We start from the raw sequence: 14642 nt of genomic DNA on the forward strand, positions 1-14642 counted from the left end.
ACCCTCCCCGATGTTTACCTCTCGACAACTTGCATTCTGCCCAGTCGTTTTCTCTCCTAATGTATACGATTAACATAAGCACCACTGCCACAATGAGTTTCTTCTGTATTTGCCCTGGAGATGAATCTATAGTATCTGTCCATGTTAAGGTTATGAGAAACAGATTCAATGGGCTGAACAGTCATGCAGCATTATATATGATGTCATAAGCAACAGTAATAGAATAGGATCTTCATTGAAAGTTGAACATGGAGAAGAGTCGCTGAGGGTGGATAAAGCAGCGACATGTGGATGCTGCCCAATGACTATGTATTTTGGCAAGTATATGTCTTTCAAGACTTCAGTCTTTTGGCTTACTACAAACTACAGGCTACACATTTCCAAAATCCACAGAGATCATCCTGAAGAACCAGTGTATTCCATATCACTGGCAGTTTTAAAAGGATCTGTGAGCTCAAAAGTCTCACCACCTGTTGGAGGTGCAAGGACTACGCAGTAAGCTGTAAAACTGGAATTGGCCAAGTATACTTAAGGTAAAATAATTAATGCGGTCTCAAAATGTGCTTAATCACGCCATATTATTTGCCTTTCCTTGCCGCATAATTTACTCAACCTTGCTGCATAATTCGGGACTCCATTGCTGCATAATTCAAGTGGCTCTGCTGATATCTTATGGAAACAGTTGAGTAGGGTCAATAAAAAGAGTTGCATTAATTTTATGTTTTGGTGTGATTTACATGATTTTCACATGGCTTAAACTACTCTGGCATATTATTCAACCTTTTCCACTTTAAAAAACCCAAAAAGCAGGTGCAACATTTAGTGCACTCGCACTTTGCATTTGTCGAAGACTTTTGTTAGTTTTGGAAATCTAGAGCCACTGACCAGCAACCCGCTCCAAAAATTGTTCCAGTACCACTGCCCGTGACAATACCTGCAGAGCCAATCAGTGCCAGCAAGGACACCCTGAGGTAGGTGAGAGACCAAATAGAATGGAGCAGGGTTTAATGCTCCAGGCTAAAACAAAACAATGGATCTCCATATGGTTTCTCGCCTGAACGGGCAGAGTTTTCATGATACATGGAAGCAGGAAAAAATACACACCCCCCACACTGGAGACCGCCTTCATTTTTTTTTTTTCTTTTGCGGCAGCATTTCTGAAAATTTCGGGCATCACAAGAGTCATCGGATTTTGAGGGAAAAATGAAATTTGCAAAATTGAGAAAACCTGGAGGGTCTGATGGAATTAATTCCTCTTCCAAAGAATACTGAACTGCTGACCATGATCAGTGGATCTAAAAGTTTCACAAAACTTGATTTGGCATCAGCATACCTTCAGGTGGTACTTGTTCCTCAATCCAGACATTTAGCAACATTTGTCTAGCCAACTGGTATGTTTCAGTTCTATAGAATGCTGTTTGGCCTCTATTCGGCAGACTGTCTTCCAGAGAACTAGGTTTACTCCATTTAAGGAAGTCAAATGTATAGCTTCTTTTTATGATGGCCTAGTATACGCTGTCCCCTAGAGAAGAACTTGACGTGGTGATAAAAAATGTTTTTGAAGGTCATGCATGGCATGGAGATGAAAGTAGAGAAATAAAGTTCGACATTTAGGGTACATGGTCTATGAAAATGGGGCAAGACAGAGACCTAGATTAGTTACAGTCATAATTGATGCACCCCTGATACAACTGGTCTTAAATCATTTATTAGACTATGCGTTTTACTCAAGTCTCATTCCAGACTATGCATAGCATGCCAAACCGATGACTAACTGGAGAGAAAAAAAGTAAATCAACTAAGACAACCAGTGCTAGGGAGCATTTGAGTGGATCAAATCACGGTCAGTTGGCTCAAGATTTCTCAAACCCTAAGACTCCCAGCTTGCAGTGAATGTGAACAGTGGATGCTAGCAATGTGGGTTTCTGGACAGTAAGAACACAAATCAAGGACGGAGTCAAAAACCAGCAGGTTGATGAACAGATAAGTGAATACATGATTTGAAACAGAGTTGGGAAAAAGGATTTAAAGTTAGAAAACCTCCACACCAAACATCAAGGAAACCATGGGAAACTTTGGGGAATTGATTTGGTCGGTCCTTTTAACGCACTTCCAAGTCATCAACTTTATGCCTTGGTACAGATTATTCAAATTGGTCAGAGATTAGTTTTGTAGGAGAAGCAAGCTCAAAGAATACAATCTAGTTTGTAAAAGATGGATTTTTTAGAGAAGATTTTCCGTCTTGTTTCGTCTTCGATAATGCTGTACAATCTGTCAGTGAAGAGTTCCAAATGCTTTTGAAACAAGGTGGAGATATCTTCTGAGTGCACTTTATCATCCCCAAACTAATGGTTTGGTGGAGAACATGAATAGTGTATGAGTTCAATGTGTACAGTAAGCTGTTGAAAACAAATGTGTGATATAAGCAATGCAGTGCATGAAATGCTGTGGCTCTATCGCACAACACCTCATTCGACAACCAAGGTATGAATTATTGTGAGGACACAAACTTTCATCTAAAATTTGCCCAGGATGGATGTCCAAATCGGGTAAACAAGGAGTGTCTGTGTGACATGAAGCTGCGTCGCGATTGTGCAGAGGGAGCGAGCGGCAGTGGCGATGCAAGGTCTGTGCATGGCGATTTGTCGCGCCGCAACTGTTCTGAGGAGATGCAGTGGCGACGAGAGGTCTGTGCATGGAGATGCAACACACAGCTTCAGTTCCGATGGGCTGTAATGCAAAGTCCTGCATCAGGGGTACACTGCGCAGCAGTTCCGATGCAGTCTTGCAAGGTGATGCATTGTGCTGCTTCGGTTGGGCTGGCAGAGCACCTTCAAGTCCACTTCAAGGGTAAAAAAAATCTACAAGTGACACCAACCTTTGCCCCAAGGAGCTAAAGTAACTTCTTTCTACTCTCAACACCCACTTTGACACTTAGTTTAATTTAGGACTCAATTAAATAGATGGGTGTGATCTGATGGATTACGCGATCAGAGCGCTGAGCAAATAATGTAGGGGAACGTTACAGATCCGTCGGTAGTAGTTGGTTTGAGCTGGAAGGCAATGTTTCCATGTGGATTTCGTAACATAAATTAATGAATTATTTACTCCTCTTGTGCTTGACTGTTCAGTGCAAGGCACTGCCGCCTAAACAAACCACAGATTGTTATTCAAGTACACAATACCTCTACTTCCAGTAACAGGACACTCACCCATCTCACCGTGGGCAGCACCCAGCTGATCAACACCACACCTCTTTATATACAAAAGCAATTCTAACAAGAACATAAAAAACGACATTGACAAAGACCAGGATGCAACAAAAACTCATACTACTCGGCAATGAAATAAAATGTTCACAATTTTACAATCATGAAGCCTAAACTGCATGATGAGCACATTGAAGATGATCTGCTCATCATAATGTAGTAGATCAGTAAAAAAAAAAGCACTCAACTCAACAGAATCCATGCCTCACAAAGATTCCGAATCTCTCTAGAGATCCAACTAGTGTTAATGAGGTTAAATGCAAACCTTAAAATCTTGACAATTCGTGCCTATTTAACCACTTCCAAAATCAAGACAGCACTTATTATCCAGCTACATAAGAACATCAGAACAGCATCTTGCAGGACAAGTGGACAGTAGCTACAGAGCTATATACAGTACAAAAAAACAATCCACATGTTAGACAACATTTCATATCACTAAATAACTCGTCCTTTTCAACCACGTTGTAGTACTGATACTCTTAATCCCAACATAGCCTTCAACATGCATTAAGTAGTTCACCTAATACCCGAAGAACTAGGAGCAAGAAGATCTGAGCACATCTAATAAGCGGTGTTGCACCCTAAGTATCTACCGTCACTGATCATCTTTAAAATGACACGGATCACTGTGTGCCCCCAGTTGGCTGCAAAACCCAACTGGTAATGGTAGAAGGCCCTTAATCAATAAGGCACACCAATGCCCAGATTTACAAACATTTTGCTTTGCATTTGCAAGTGCATCACAGAAATGACAACCCAGAAGACTTTTTTGCGCTGTAAAGGTATGCGAGTAATGCAATGCAGTGCAAAGCGCTGATTTGACCTACTCTGCGTCAAGGGAACGTTCCATGGATTCTAAATAGGTGCTCCCATGCAACTACCTATGTTTTTTTGAAGCAAAACCATAATCTACTAAGATTAGACAGGGTTTTGTGCAAAATAATTAAGCCACTTTCATCCAGACGTTAAAAGGAGACAGGACTTCTCACTTCTCCCACTTTGCATGTGTGCTGCACTGTACAGACCAACTCCTAAGTGGGAAAATTAATGTTTATCTGGGTATAGTATTTTGTACCAAAAGGGTGCCATTTCAGAACAAAACCTATGCTAGACTCGGGCAAAGACCTTTGCACTATGGTGCAAATGTGTGTGCCTGGCACTAGACAGCATGATTCTTCACAAGCGTTAAGGATGGAGAAGGATAGTGCCATCTTTGTAGATATCTTGATTTCTTACTCATTCTCAGTCACAAAACGCAACAACTTTGGTGCCTTTTCGCTAATAAAAGGGCGATACGTTTACTATTGTGTTAATTCTTGGAGTTTGGCCCAGTAAGCAATGGGGGGGGGGGGGGGGGGTGAGCTTCCTAGGCTATTGCCCTCCCAGAAACTAAGGACACTTATGAAAACTTCTTCCCAAAACTGCCCTACCAGAAAACACTGCCAGGCCATTTGATAAAATCCTGCCTCCTCTTCAGCACACGTAGGACAGGCATTGGACTCTGAGTACATTTGCCCAATTCTTACAGGAGTCAAGTATGTGTAGTGCAGGTACCTGAAATTTTAATCTGGCAATTCAGGAGACTTGCTTAACAATTTGGCCAGAAATTGGGTCCATTCCTCCGTAGTCAATTACCTGTTCAAGTGATGCTCCCACCATCCTTTCTGAGTGCCCACTCAGGTCCGTGTGTCATGTACTAGGGGGCATTGTACAGACGGGTAATCTCCTTCCTACTGAGCCGTGTCTTGTGGCTCAGTGGACCAATGCATCCACTGCAGGGACCTGTGTTCAACCTCAGTCACAGGTTCAAATCCCAGCAGGTCCACTCAGCCTTTCTTCCATCTGAGGTCGATAAAATGAGTACCATTGAGCTGAGCTGGTTAACAATAGACATCTGTTATTCAGCACCAAGATGTCTATGGGTGAACGTGCACTTTACAAATACACAGTTTGTTACAGCTGTGTGCCGAGAGCACTTGTAATAGCTGTGAGACCTCCGCCCCCACCCACAGCGAATCCTAGAGTCTGTTAGTAGCTGTGTGAGGGCGCTGTATAGTAAGTAGCTTCCAGGCCCAGAGTATGAACATCACTGAGATCTGTCAATTACAGCACAATCTTAACACTAAACCGGTCCCCCCAGAGCGTCAGGCCCATCTCTGTTCATAGTAGTATGTTAAGCACTCTCCGGAGCTCTGGACAGTCAAGGCACAACAACAATGGTAGTTCAGGTGCATATGGCATCTTATCATTCTTCCTCCGTACATACACATTCCAACACTAGTAAGCTACTCTCTTCAACGTATCATTCAGGCATTTATCAATCCTTGGCCCCATCAACCACTCCAAAATATGCTTTGCATGTGTATCCTCTGCCACCAATCCATCACATCAGCCATTGCAGCTGTGCCGCCGCATAGCACAGCTCTTAATTGGGAACAGCCAACCTACTCTCTGCTACAGGTATATATTGTGTATGCAATCGTCACTCAACAGATCCTCTTTCACCATACAGGAGTTGCAAGCAGTTTTTAAGTACAGAAGTCAATGGAGCTCCAACATTTTAGATCACCACTATCCATCTGGGACAACAGGAGTGAGTTTCAGAATGGAAGCTATTGGTGTATCGATGCTACTGCTCATCCCAAAGTTATATCTACTAGATCTTTTTCAGAGAGATAAATATTAACCCCCTGATATTTGAGTGTGTTGTATTTCTGCTGCAAGACCGTATTGGGCACTATCAATCTCTGGGATTCAGATAGTCAGTGCAGGGGGAACAGACAGGACTTACCCCAGTTTATCTTTAATCCCAACACCATTCCAAATCAGTCCAATAAGTCATTATCATCTCGTAAAAGTAAATCAGTGCATCGTTTTTCATATCGCGAGACGATGTGCCATATGGAGGGTCTACAAGAAAAAAGTTTTAAGACCACTCGTAGGGGTATAAATATTCCATAAGTAACCTAGTAGGCCTTGTTTGGCAAATAGCAATAAAAAGAAAAAGGCATTTCTTAGAAGCAGAAGTTTAGTCCATAAGATCTCAGATTCAGTCAGCCAAAATTAGGCCTAGAAAACATTTCAACGAGTCAAAGCAGCATCTAAGCCCGGTGCCACTCAAGACCAATCAGAAAAGCAGCAGGACTAATGTGCACATTTCTTAGATGCCATCATCAAAAACATTGAAGCATTTCTTCCAGTGCAAACTTTAAACACTCGTGCCGTACTGGCCAGAAAATCCACTAGAATGTGGTCAAACAGGATTAACATCTCCCAGACTGAACTAAAGAAATCCGGTCTCCAAGACTAAACCCTTCTAGTCATTTCTCAGACTCACTACTGGCCAGTCCAGCAAAAGAGATGAGCAACATCCTACTATCCAACTGTTTGAAACTTATAAACCTTCATCCACAACAAGGCATTTTCCTAGTCTGCCAAAAAGAAGTTGAAAAAACACCAATGATTACCCATAAGATTTCAAAAACTATCATCCAGTCTCTAGACTTATTCCTGGAGTGCCGCGTCAACACTCAAACATACAGAGTATCAATCTGGGTTTAATGAAGGTTGGGGTACAGACACTAGGGTCTGTCATTAAAGTCTCCAGACCTGGCTCAAAACTAGAAAGACTAGGGTCCTCCTTAAACTCCACCTTCGATAACTTAAACTCCTCTTTACATTCACGCTTCCATGAAAACTCCACACCCTTTTTAAGCAGAATTTGCAGGCTGTTGCTCTTCTCTGCTAAGTTTGCTATAAATTTGCCATAGTACTTCCCAAGAACTTCCCCAACGTATCCTTGTTGGTTGGAGATGGCATCTCACCAACTGCAGCCATCAACTCCTTTACAGGACAAATACCCTTCGCAGAAACCTGGTGACCCAAATACTCTAGCTTGTCTACCTTGAATTTGCATTTTTTCAACCTCAGCACGGGTCCAATCACATCTAGCCTTCTAAGAACTGTACACAACCATTCATCGTGCTCTCTAAGAATACTCACAAAAACCAACACGTCATTTTGGTAAATCTTAAGAGCTGGACCCCCCCTCACCTCTTAAAAACAATCTCTGAAATACTGAAGAAGCAGATGTCAGTCCAAAAGGCTTCCTCACATAATTAAATGTACCATATGGAGTGATAAAGTTAGTTCTTGCGACAAAGGATGAAATTTGATCTGACAGTACGCAGACAAAGTCCAGTGCAGAAAAATATTTGGCATCCCCCAAGGAGCTCAACATCTCCATTATGTTTGACAACAGGTACCATTCTACAATGATTCATCGGTTCAACTTTCTCAAGTCAACACAAAGCCTCACAACTCCGCTCGCTTCCTATTACACGACCACTAGAGACAACCACTCAGACCCTTCAACTTTTTCAATTATCGCACCATTTTCCAACCTTTTCAATTTATGGGCCATCTCATTACTCACCCTTAAAGGAACACACCTCAATTTGAAAGCTTTGGGTATTGATCTCGGTTTGATTTTTATTAAGTGGGTGCAATGCCTCAAACATTCCAACCAATTTCTGAAAACAATAGGAAATAACATTTTATATTTGGCACTGTAAGTATCAGACTCCACTTCACACAGTCTCTTTCAGCTCAACCCCAGCGAAAACACTAGTTGGTCTGTCATTCAATGGGGAATTACTAGTCTTGACGTTGGTCCGTTTCAACTGGACTGCTGGGGATTCATTAGAGTCAAGGTAGACACCCAACTCTCCTTGATGGAGCCAGCTAATAAGAGTTTTCTCATGGATACATATATCTTTCTGGACCTCAACCTCCCTCCAAACTCAATCTCACCCACAAAAACACCTATGGGCTTGATAGGTTCTCCCTATATCCTCTAGGTCTTATATCGGCTCAAAGGGTTTTACCTTTACTCTTATTTCTCAGTCATAAAACAGTTTTGGTACGAGTGTGATCTTGGCCCCTGATTTAAGCAACATTTTCACCTTTGCACCCCCTATGCTCACCTCATCCATAGACCCATCCTCACATTTGACTTGGACTTGTAAAATGATGTCACAGTCACCTTCCCGCTCACACTCCACTTCCCTTAATATCCCTTTATCACCAATCTATCTACAATTTGTCATAAAGAGACTTTCTAACACATTCTTTTTTAATTGCTTTCCACCCCAGGCAACCCTTACAGGTGGCCAAATGCAAAACACTTAAAACAAAAGCAACAAAGTTGCTTTTTAGACTATTTAGGATTATCCTTTGTTATTAAGTCTGTAGGACCATCCTTTTGAGTATGGCTACATTCTTCCATTTCGACCAGTGGAGGAAGGGAAGAATGTAGCTAGACTTACATTTTTCATGGCAGCGAAACGTTACTTCTTAAATTTAACTACACACAAAAACAGGAATTACGACAAATGTTCTCCAGTATACGATGAATAAACTAACTCCAAGTCCTGCAGGGAACGAAAAATTAGTGAAAAACAAGTGTTCCAGATGTTATATAAAAAGTATGATTGATGAAGCAGATACAGGTAGTCAAGCAAACTCCAACCACTGCACAAAGATAATTCCCCCATGTCTGATGGCGACGGACTTGAAGATTTAAACCTCCTCAATTCGATGAGACACCCCGAGGACTTGATGCAATATGGTCTGAGCAAAGGCATGCATCACTGAGCAAAGCAAGCAAAGAGGAACCGTTTGACAATCTCCACCCCCCCCCCAAAAATCAATAAGGCCACCTGTGACAGCACAACAAGTCTGTACATCCTGGCCGAGAAAGGTTGTACGGCAACGAGCTACCACAGTACTTTTGAGTGTCCTCGTACTAAAGTGGTGCACACGCAAGTAGCGCGAACAGCCTCCAAGAATTGTTGCCTGCCAACCAGCTGCTGCAGTTCTTCAGTGAGTCCTCCTGTTGAAGCGGGGTGCGCATGCATATTGAGAGCTGCATGGATCTCTGCGGGTAAGCGAGAGTTGGAGGATAGTGGCCGCTAGAAGGCTCGAGCTTCGCCAAACAGTAAATATCAGATTGTAATCAATACGGAGAAATAGTTTTGACACAGCAATTCTATGCAGTGCAAGTTATACGTAGGCAAAGGTTTAAGGTGTACAGTTCTAAGTTTAAAACTAGTTTGAAGTAGCGCTGTGAGGTTAACATAAGCGAGCGCTCATTAAGTTTCCTTGCGATGGGGCAGCTCACAAAGTTTTCATACGCAAAGACCTCTAGTGTTCATCCCTCAAAAAATGTAAACGCGACTGATCATCTAACAGAAAACAGACCAGAGGACAGTTTAGTCTTTAGTGAAAGATAGCTAAGGTGAACCCGTAAAACTATCATGGGTTACAACTGCTCATCACCAGGGTAGAGTCGGAGCCAATAGCTTATTTTAAGTCGTTATTTCAAGCTGCGGATAACGCCTCATCCAACTCTTTCCGCCTTCTCCAACTGTTTCCCACTTCATCTACAAGCATTCTCAGAACCCACAAGTCTCATCACAAGAATGCTGCCCTGCTGCATGAAATTCTATGCCCATGCATGCAATTATCATGCCAAGACACCACACACCGCTAGTGCAAAAAACAGATAAAGTGTTAGAATCATGGATAACAGACACTTGTGCTTGCTGATCTTACTTAACTTTTTAGTGACATTCTATACTGTCAATCATAATGTCCTTGCCTACACCTTGAATGACCGTATGGGCTTTGAAGGGAAAGTCCTGGAGAGGTTCCAGTCATGCCTGAAGAACTGCTCTCGAGATTTAAGTAGAACATGCATTGTAGAAGCCTCTGAAAGTCTCCAAAAGCATGAACCAAGGCTCTGTTCTAGTACCCACCTGGAACCATTGGATTAGCTCCTAAAGAACACACACATATACTTGCAACACTTTGCAGAGGACTTCCAATCATACAGGAGAATATCTTGCCAGCTTACATCTCCCCACTGGTAAAAACTCATGATAAATTGCGATAAAGGAGGACAACTTGCTACCTCAAGATAAACCTCCAATGACCTTCTTGCACCGAATGCATCTATGTCAATCGAGGACTAATTGGCCATGACTAACTTCCCACACTGCCCAACTACCTGCAAAATCTCCAAATTCATAGGTTTCATTTTTGACAAAACACAAAGGGGCATATTCTCAAGGACTTATCGCCGAGTTATCGGCACTTTATCGCAGCCAAAGTGGTGATAAAGTCATCTCCCTATTCACAAGTGATAGCAGCCGCAAAAAACATGGCCACCGATGCAGAGTAGGCGTTCCCGTGCAAAAAACCGCGACAACACCACTTCGCAACATTCTCAACGACCAGCCAGATCTGTGATAAGATCGCAAAACAGGCGATAAGGCGCGTTAGCAGCAGGGATTTAACAACTGCTCTGACCTGGTGTAAAGTCGGACGACAACCTGCACCATAAAAGGGAGCCCAGCCCAGAGCCACACCGGAAGATCAACAGATGCCAAGGAGCTAATGATCATGCAGCTCGGAGCACCAACAGGGCCACAACACCCACCGCCACCGGCCACAGAATGTGTGGAGAGATGGGAACCAGGCATGTGCGAAGGAGGCAAGTGACACAAATGAGAATGGACACAATGACAAGTGTGGCGTGGATGTGCTAGCCAGACTGCAGATCACAAACATGCCCATGTTGACATCCACTGCTGTTGCCTGGAGTGTAGTGAACAGTGGACGCAATCATATTACCCCAGGCAGTGGGGAAGATCAGTGAAATGTAGCTTGTTACGCCCCCCCCCCCTCTGTAAGCGTGAGCGGAGTGGTTTGGCCCAGCATACGCCAGGCCAGCGTAGGGGTGTGAATAAAAAGCCTGATGCTCTGGGCGTGGTTCTTTTTCACAATGGCCAACGTGTCTGCCAGGGTGGCGCCTCACAGCCCACCACAAAGCAGACGCCGTGAGCGGCGGTGCCTGAGATCATGTGCGCATGCGGCACCCCAGGCCCCAGACCCATCTTGGCCGCCCCCGCGCAACCAGGTCACACCGCCCGCCTGCCGACACCAGCGTGTGTCAAACAGGGCCCACCACGTGCCTATGCAAGCTCCAAGCCAGAGGCCCGCGTCCTTGGCAGCGTCCTCAGACCATCACGGCCTCCATGACACACACACCCAGCACTCCTTTTTTGTTGACGTACTCCACCGGCCTACACTGCGGTCAAGTAGGTCACACATTTGGAACGGAGTCTTGATTATGCAATGGCAGAGTACACATTTTATGGCTGTGTTGCTATCACAGTACTCCCTTCGATGTGGTGCCACCAACTCTGTGGATAGCATCCGAACAACTCCTGTCTGTGGTCCCTTGCGGACTACTGCCTTCGGCCTACACTGCGGTCGAGTAGTCCACACATTTGGAACGGAGTCTTTATTTCTTCATGGCACAGTTCATATGATTGTACGCAAGCATAGGAGTAAGAGGAAGACGTGTTTCAGTCCGGAGGAAAAAAGATAGTTACGGAGGTGATCGAAGTCTACCAACAGCTGCTCTGGTGCCACTAACTCAGTGCATCGCAAGCCAACGACACGTGGCTGTGGGCCTTTGCAGACTACTGCCTTCGGCCTACACTGTGGTCCAGTATGTCACACATATGGAACGGACTCTTGATTTCATGATGTCCAAGGTCATATTTATGACCGCTTTAATTTCACTCTACTCCCTTCGATCTGGCGCCAGCAACTCTGTGCATAGCATCCCAACGACACGTGTCTGTGGGCCCATGCGGACCGCTGCCTCCGGCCTACACTGTAAAGTAGGTCAAACATTGGGATCTGAGCCTTGATTTATTTATGGCAGAGTTCATATCAGTGTACAGGCCTCATCGCAAACTGCATCCCCTTCTAGCTCTGGTGCCACTAACTCGGTGTCCCGAAATTCATGGACACTCTCTGGTTGAACTTTGGTGGCATCTAAGCATATGGCCTGGGGGTTGTCTTCATCATTATGTAGCCGATACTGACTTGGAGTTAAGAAAGAGTCTGTAGCATTCATCCCCATATTGCCTGTTTCTGCCCCCTGCATCATGCCCTGGAAGAACACCTTCCATTGTCTCCCGAAACACTCCGCGACATTCACTTTGGACATAGACGAGGACCCGCTCAGCCCTACCTCAGTGCACCGCAAGTCACCGTCCCGTGGCGATGTGTCTGTGCCGGCCGCAGTGCCTCCAGGGCTACTAACTTTGTGCCGCTCAAGTCAGGGACCCCTGCTGTTTGAACTTTGAACTTCTGATTGTCTGGTCACTGTTGTAGTTCTTGCCAGCACCAACCACTCCCTGAGGGCTGGCTGACATTCACCCCACACCCATCCAGCACAGGAGTCACTCGACATGTGACCCTGGCAATAAAAGGGGCCGGGCACACGTGCCCGTAGCAAGGTCCTCAAACTATACAAGTGTGTCCGTGTGCTCATTATGTATGCATGAAGGCCCCGGGCCCTACCACATAACATTGTGCCGTGTACAGCAGACGCAATCATGTCCCCACAGGCAGTGGGGTAGTCCTGGAACATGTAGCGTTGTACCCCCCATACGTGTAAGCGGAGATGGACTGGCGTACGCCAGTCCAGCGCCGGGGTGTGGTTCATCAACCAGTTGCTCTGTGCGTGGTAAAGTATTGGCAATGCCAAGGAAGTAACCACTGTGTGTGTGTGTCTGTTGGAGTGTCGGCACCACCCGTCCCGCAATGGCCAATGTAGCATGAACCCAGTGCGCGGGCTCGGACGACTTGCGCTCCCTCGAATAATCGGGGATCATACATGCCAATTGCTGCGTGCGTCACTGTTACCGCTGCATGAGCCAAAGGCCTACCCCCAACCGCATCGCGAGTTCAGCCAGTCATGAACTCCACATCTGTGTCCGCCCTATCCTCACAATAGACCTACACACACACGTGGCCGCCCCCACCTTCAATGCACAACATCACTGTCGTTCTCAGGCTTGTGGACAGGCGCAGACAGGCAGGGCAATGATGTGTTGGAGTGCAAGTGATGGAACTGCTCAGCACACAGCAGTAAATAGGCTCAGGGGTAGGGAGGAGCAGCAGTGAGGCTACGTAATGCACAGTGATGCCGCCCATTTGCTACAAGCAGTACATATCAAACCAGATTCACTAAGTCACACATATCACACACCAATGAACCAGTGAGCCTGCCAACACATCATGCAGAACCAACTATTGACTCATGTCTCTCTCCACTGTCACAGGTGACCAAGGATATGCACTCTGCCCTTGGATGACAACACCCCTCCGAGCCCTAACACACAGGCCCAGAGGCAGTACAATGCGGCCCACAAACGCACCAGGGGCATCGTGGAACGCACATTTGGCGTGTTGAAGTCATGTTTCAGGTGCCTGGACATCACAGGTGGAAGGCTCCTGTACAGCCCAGACCGTGTGCAAGATGATCATTGCATGTTGGGAGTTGCACAACATGTGTATGCACTAATGCCCCATGGATACGCGTACCAGATGCACCGGACAATGATGAGGAAGAGGAGGCAGGTGAACCACACCCCACTGCAGCCGCACCAGGATTAGCCCGTAGGAACATCATCATTGCCAATTTCTTCACATGAGCACGTCACATTGTCGGAGTCCTTAGCAATCATGGGACAGTCTTCAAAATGACCACAGGCACTGCATGTGCAAATAAATTAATTCCAACACACATTCCCTGAGTGCATGTCACTCCTCTGTACAGGCACGTCACTGACAAGTGTAAGTGCAACATGTAGTGCCAACACTCTCATTATTTGGCAATAGATGGTGGGTGTGTCACCTCTGTACAGAGAGGCTGTTTGGGATTCCGTACTTTCTTTGACACACACAAATGGCATTTCGAAAACATGACACCCCACTCATCTGCGTTTCACATGTGTCCAGAATGATTACACATAGGCTGTCATTTGTGACCTACAGCTGACAACAGGTCTTCTTGAGGTGTCATAAGTACCACCATGATGCAGGGATGCACCCTTTGACTCAAGTACCACGACATGAGCAACATGGACTTGAGGGTGGAATCACTGCCCCTACATTCGTCCATGCTTTCATACTTGATTAATCATAGACATGACACATCTGTGTGTATTAGTTTGTATCATTCACTTTCAGTGTAGTGTAGAAGCTGTCTTAGTCTTGGGCCATGCAGACACCACTTTACAATGTGGCCTCATGGAGGGCCGTCCGGAGTTCTTTGGGATTGACAAGTTACTCGGAAGGGGGGAAGAGTCCAGCCCGCAGGCGGATTGCTGTGTCTATATTGAGGTGCAAGGTTAGTGTCGCAGAGTATCGGGGGACAGTGGAAGGTGTTAATCCAGGGCCTAATGCAGAGGGCAGAAAAAAGCCATATGGCAGAGATGGGTGCTA

At 45.2% G+C, this 14642-nt stretch overlaps 1 protein-coding gene across 1 annotated transcript in view; it reads right to left on the reverse strand.

Moving 5' to 3' along the window:
- The window catches only part of PPP2R1B (protein phosphatase 2 scaffold subunit Abeta), a 206360-nt gene that overhangs the window by 153923 nt on the left and 37795 nt on the right, over nucleotides 1-14642 (reverse strand). The gene's annotated exons all lie outside the window — the stretch shown is intronic.

The sequence above is a fragment of the Triturus cristatus genome, chromosome 3_1, assembly GCF_964204655.1.
Source record: "Triturus cristatus chromosome 3_1, aTriCri1.1, whole genome shotgun sequence".
Lineage (NCBI taxonomy): Eukaryota > Metazoa > Chordata > Amphibia > Caudata > Salamandridae > Triturus > Triturus cristatus.